The following is a 6,810-nucleotide window of genomic DNA, read 5'->3' as shown; positions in this document are numbered from 1 at the left end:
ATACCTGGTGGAGCCTCAAATCCGTCTCTAAGGGTAATCTGTTGCAGACGATACAGCGCTTCGTCATTGACTTCTTCTTCACACCTTGTGGGTTGGGGATACAAACGAAGAATACATCCACGGTATCCCCTGTCTGTCGTAAGAGGTGACTAAAAGGGGTGACCAAGGGATGATAGAACCATTAAACTACTTGTGATTAGTACCATCAGGCGGGGAACACCATGGGTCGCCTTTACTTGCGAATGATACCACTACGGTAGGTATACAATAGGTTTGTGATTAGTACCACTATATGTGGAACACCACGGGCTTATGTTGTCTGTGATTAGTATCACTATATGTGCGACACCTTGGATCTGCGTTGCATGTGATTAGTACCCGCTATGTGAGGAACATCACGGGAATACCGGCGCCCGTGATTAATACATCTATGTGGGGAACACCATGGGTTTGCGTTGCCTATGAGTGGCGCCATTATGTGAGAAACACCACAGGTCTGCGTTACCTGTGCGACGTACAATACTTGTGAGTAGTACCGCAACATGAGAAATACCATGGTTCTACTTTACTAGCAATAAGTAGCATTATGACGAGTCGCTGACCTGGATTTTGGACCCCTTTAGACAACGAACATCATCGATTATTATTATTATTATTATTATTATTATTATTATTATTATTATTATTATTATTATTACTTATATGTATAGCTATGAAGTGTACATCCATTTAGTATTGTTATTATTTACGTAGCTGAATGATCGTACTGTGTGTGAGGTTATGAAACTTGTGTTGTACATAGACATTGATATCAGTTCCGTTAATTTAAATACCTGTAATTTGATATTATAATTTATTCTTACCTGTATTATATACTGTACATTGTAATCCGTAATTGTGAAACACACTGTAACTTCCAGAATGGTATAGGCACGAGAAAAATGGAGACTATTCTGTACATTGTATTAAGCAGTCTAGAATTTTCATGAAGTAATTTTTTGTAACGTAGCTTTCTAGAAGTCTGGCCAGACACATATATAAGGGGACGATCTTGACGGTAAACGTGTTGTTGTTTGGAAGCTATTGAAAGATGGTTATTGTTTGGTAGCACGTGGCTGACATGCCGAACTAGGCAGTTGAATTGATCGGTAGTCATCTGTTTTCAACTGTGTTTCAAAGTGTAACCTCGGTGGTATTCGATGTCAGTTGTCAACTGCTTAAAGATGGCGGCTTTGTTGATATTCTACAAGTGAAGTGTTTTTGTTTTGTGATACTGTGATTAAGGTTATGTGTGTGTTAATTTGTGTATATATGTGAATAAAATTCATTGTAGCAACTGACAGCATCTCGTGTGCGTCTGTGTGGATACGTTATATCTTATATTAAAATACAGAACAAGAACAATACGATCAAGGTCAAGAGTTTTACAGCGAATGGTATGTTCAGTTTACAATCTAAAATCCAACTTTCGATGCTTCTTAGAAAATATATTCAACAGATCTGTTTGTTCCACAATATTATGTCACTGAATGTTTATTTGGTTTGTTGTCAGCTTCTGTTCATTTTTTTTTCTAAATTTCCATGGGTGTGGTTCTAACCCCCAGTAAAACCCCCCTTGGCTACGCCCCTGGAGCAATTAAAGTAGCTGGGTAGCATTTTAACAGTTCGACGTTGAAATTAACTGCCGAAGCAGCCCAGCAGCAAGAAGTTTCTTTCAAGATGCTTAGCCGGCGCATTTTCTCGTCCATGACCAGCAGTTACACACAAAACTGACTGTTCAAGGCTGTTCTTCTGATACTTTGTGTCCCTATCGACGGCATATCAAGATGTTAGATAGTATCCAGCTGAAAATTATCAGATCAATCCTGCGCATCAAATGGAATGATTACGTCAGAAATACTGATGGTCTTCGAATGGCAAACGTATTAGATACTGAGAAAGTGGTCACAAAAAAAAAAAAAAAAAAAAAACAATTACGGTGGACGGGACATGTTATCCGGATGCAACACCACCAGTTACCTAAAAATATCTTGTACGGTGGATTACAGGACGGGGGAAGAAAGGTTGGCGGACAGAAACTTCGGTTCAAAGACGTCCTGAAGCATAGTGTTGATCTCGAGTGTTTGGCTTGTGATCGTTTCAAATGGTGTCGCATAATTAATACATAAGCCAACTGACACTTTCGGAAAGACGAGCCTGCAGATACTCGATAACAAACGGGATGAAGTGAAGAATAGGCAGGGGCCGACGACCTAGATGGTAGGTCCCTGTAAACAGTAACAATTGTACCGGGCGGTACACCTCTGCGCCGCATATTTAAATCTTGCGCCAATTAGAACTCCTCTACAGGAGAAACACAGAACTTGGAACTAGATCTACTAAAACTTCTCCTCAGAAGATGTCACCTCCTTAATTTTGTGATTGTGAAGTTTCCAGTACTGTATAAAATTCTACGCGTTTTGTTTACCATTTATCAGAAGTTTGGACTTTCTGCAACAGATGTCACTACAAAACTATGATCATGCACCCTGGTATGAAGTGAAGGAACCCCTTTTGAAGAAATGTTGTATTCTTAAGTTTGTTCTTTACTAAATTATGTTCGTTCATTTGTGGGTTGGCAATATTGATCTTTTATTTCCGCCAGGTTCGAATTCAGCAAATCCCTAATTTCTGTAATTAATTTTCGGCCTATCACAGGCTTCTTCTTCGAAATGGTGTGTAACTTTAAGCTAGTCATTGAGAGGGTGTGGCTAAATTATTCATGAAAGTTCTCGAACTTTCCCCAAGGGTTTATAAACTGCGGATTTTCATGTGTCTTGGCCACTTCATCATCATCTAACTAAGTGTGTGTATGTGAAGCAGGAGGCGGGTGGTTCCTCTTTCATCAGGCAGCAGCTCTTCAGCAAGGTAATGGCCGTTTAACATCTTTATTTCTTGCTAGCTTCGCAGTTTAACCCGGGGGATAGGTCCTAAACTTTAATATTTAACCAACTTCTCTAAAATGTAAGTTCTGCTGGCTGATGTAAAAACTTCATAAAATCTCTCTCGAGTTCGCCTTCATTTTGGTTTGAGGTGACTACGTTTTGGTAACTGATTTTTTTCTCTTCCTTAATGTTTTACATTTCTTTCTTATACGGGTCACCTCCATAGTTTGGGAATAGCCCCTGTTTCATCGGCCTAGTGCCTTTTAGGTTTTAAGAATGCATGTTTAGGAGTGCAAGTTCACGCCTCCATTCAACTTGGTGGTTCGGGCCATTTACTTAACCTGTTCTTTTTCTGCTAAGGCCCAGTAGGTTGGGTACGAGATACCCCTGTTTCATTTTCGTAAGTTGTGCCTTGATTGCAAGTAATTGTAAGGTCTGATATTGCCTTGAATAGGCTGGAAAAACTGAGAGCGTGTCAGCTCTTTTCTAGTGTGTAAAAGAGCCTCTGGGAGGCCTGATATTGTAATTGCTGGAGCAAAGGCTCCATGTATTTGGGGATTTCTGCCCTTAAGTAAAGTTATGATCTTTGTCAATTCGAGCGTGTAGCTCAGGAAATGTAAGCGAGGGGCTTGAAGCCCAGGACTTGTAGAATTCACTGCCTTGTATTTTACTCGAATTATTTCTAACTTGCCTGTGGGACCTGTTATATTGTTATTCGTTGATTTTTTGAAATTCTAAAAAAGAAAAGAAAATATAACCTTTGTTAAATTTTTAAATTCCATTCTTGACTTGGTAGTTAGACCCGTTCACCCCGGCACCTTCTTTCACCTCTGCGTTCCACGGGTAACCCCGTAACAATAATCATCATGAAGTTCAGGAGAAAGAGGCAGATCATTATAAACCTACAATGCCAACTATATTCTTCAGTGCACCACCTGTCACAGTCAATTCAAAATTAAACTGGGAGGTGGTGGTTGTGATTATTGTTTTAAGAGAAAGTACAACTAAGGAATCATCTTCTATATAAAACTAATCAGAGAGAAAAATGGAAGGGATTCAACACTTTGAAAAATGAAGATATCGACCAAAGAAAGACGAGGGCCATGAAAGGCGTGAAAATAAGACTCCCTAAACCGCGAAAACCTAATGCCGTTGGGTCGGAAAAGAACAAGAGTTGACCAAGGGAGGCCGGATAGGATAGGTGAAAGTGAGGAGCCTGTCACAAGTAAGAGGAAGCAATGCCAGGACTCAGCTGAGGGCGCCGTGCTCGCCAACCAACGTTAAAATGTTGTGAGCCCCTGGGGCCACTTTTAGTCATCTCTTACTACAGGCAGGGGATACCGTGGGTGTTATTCTTACGCCCCTACCCAGAGGGGGAACACAACGGGTTTAAGGAAGCACAAGTGAGCACCCATTCTCACCAATATTTCACATCGCATCACTCTTTGTCATATGAACAATAAAATTCAAACGGTTTCACTCTGAGGCATTTAGCCTGCATGTTAACACTGCTATGAATTCAAAGCAGAATCTTAAACTAATTAATCGTTGAAAATGTTTGAAATGGAATATATTTTCGAAGCAGTATTGCGATCAAGATTCCTACTGTATCTTAGAAACAATTCAACAATATCGTGATCATTATTAGAGGTAATAATATCCTTCAATAAAAACTGGACAACCTTAATTAAGGCCACGGCCGCTTCCTTCCAACTCCTAGGCCTTTCCTATCCCATCATCGCCATAAGACCTATCTGTGTCGGTGCGACGTAAAGCCCCTAGCAAAAAAACAAAAAAAAAACTGGACAGGCTTGGACTGCCTAACCACATGATAATTATGCGAGAGGTCTTCCTTTACACTAAATAATTGACATAGGTTCAAATAATCAGACATCGCACTCGGGCTTTCTGTCCCGCGAGTGAACACTAAAATAAACCACGGAGTTTGTCATGTCGACGCTTACAGCGTAGCGAGTTCAGCATTTATCTACAATATTGAAACTTCTCATCTGTGATAGAAACTAATATTTAGGGAACTTGAGGATTATCCTCACCCTTGATCTACCGACACTGTTATGTTACTCTATAAGATGTACCAGAAATACAAATATTATATGAATGTGGTAGGGGCTACCTGGCCGAGGCGGTAAAGGCGTACTCGGTTCGCCCGTCAGGAAATCGTAAAATTTAAGAAACGAGATTTCGACTTCCGGAGGTGCACATGGCCCTGAGGTTCACTCAGCCTACACCAAAAATGAGTACCAGGTTAATTCCTGGGGGCAAAGGTGATCAAGTGCCGAGGTGAGGGGTAGTGGAAGCCTTTACTTTCCATCCCTCCGAGGGCCAACATGGCCTGTATGGAGATGACTTTGCTTTGCTTTTTTCTTTTGCTATATGAATGTGGTGGAGACACGTTCCCTGTGCGGTCCGCACTCTCTAGATATAAGTTGCACATTCAATAATGTCCGCAGCGGAGGCGATAATGAGATTCATCAACAAGCCGAGAACTTGGGTGCAGACCGATCCGAGTTCTGACACGAGCGAGCAATGTTCTCTCGAACGAGGGGGATTATCATGGCGTACAATATTGTACTACATGAATTCTCTTTTCCTTCGAGAGGTAATTCATTGCCCCGTGCCAGAACTGCGCGTCGCATGTCTCGACTAGTTGGTGAATCTCTTCTTGTGGTTGATCGCCACGCTGAGTTGGGGGCGTGGTTCGGGCCCCCTGTGGGAGGGTGGGTGGTTGGGGCTCCCTGAAGTACACCAGCTAACCATCGCAGGTGGAGCTCTGGGTGTTATGTGCATCATAAAATGTGAAGTTAATGTACAATGTGTAGAATATCAAAACATAAAGATATGTCCGGAAGTGTGAAAGTAATATAGAATGTGCAGTAAATAAAAAAATGCATTAATATTATGTTCTTGTCTCATTGTGTAGATATACAATATCCGTAATCATTATTAGAGGTAATATACTTCAGTCAAAACTGGACAGGGCTGGACTGCCTAACCACAATATAATTATCGAGAGGTTTGCCTTTTGACTAAATAATTTGCACGTTCAACTAAGTGAAATGAAATAACTTTAAAATCGAAAGAATGACATGTAGTTTATCTCTCTCAGCACATCTGCGCCTGTGTTAAACCATCTCACTCGGTTTATTCGAACATACATGCAAACCAAGCGAGGTAGTTTGTGCCAGGGAGAGACTTACCTGTAGATGATATCATGCACTCAACGACATTTTCAGAGACTGTACATTTTCCTGTACGATGGAAGTGGTTTAAAAGAGGGAGAATGAAACAATGTTCATAAAAATAAAATTTCCTGAACCTTTTGTCTAAACAGCGGTGACCAGCGATAGTGTATTTCCAACTCGACCACTGTCTGTTGCTAAAGAAGCGACGGGGAAGTCACCAAACGTCTTTTCTCATATGAAGACTGGGTTAGGGAATTGTCATTGTAATAGTAGGCCCGCTTGCCTACCATCAGTTACAATCAGGTTGGGGAGTTTTCATTGTAATGGCAGACACTCACTCTCCACCTGCCTTTTTACATCCTCAGAAAGACTGTCTTAGTGGTTCTCTCAACTGAAATGAACATAGGTCATTACAATGACGTCAGTAGGAATGGCGCAATTAAAAGCAATGCTTTCATATGAAATACTCAATCAAATTAAAAACCATTCATGTTCTCACTTTTAGCGAACAGTACTACGCTGCCGATGATTCATGATCCATGAACACTCTTCGTCTTCTTTCGGTGAGAGGCGTCAAATAGTGGAGAGTCCCAGCTGTTTCCTAGGAGTACCCGATGAGTCGGAAAATCTCAGTTCACTACACTGGCGGCGGAAAAAGCTATCTGACTTGGAGGCAAATTCTT

Source organism: Anabrus simplex, chromosome 3, assembly GCF_040414725.1.
Source record: "Anabrus simplex isolate iqAnaSimp1 chromosome 3, ASM4041472v1, whole genome shotgun sequence".
NCBI lineage: Eukaryota > Metazoa > Arthropoda > Insecta > Orthoptera > Tettigoniidae > Anabrus > Anabrus simplex.
This window is presented reverse-complemented; position numbering follows the sequence as displayed.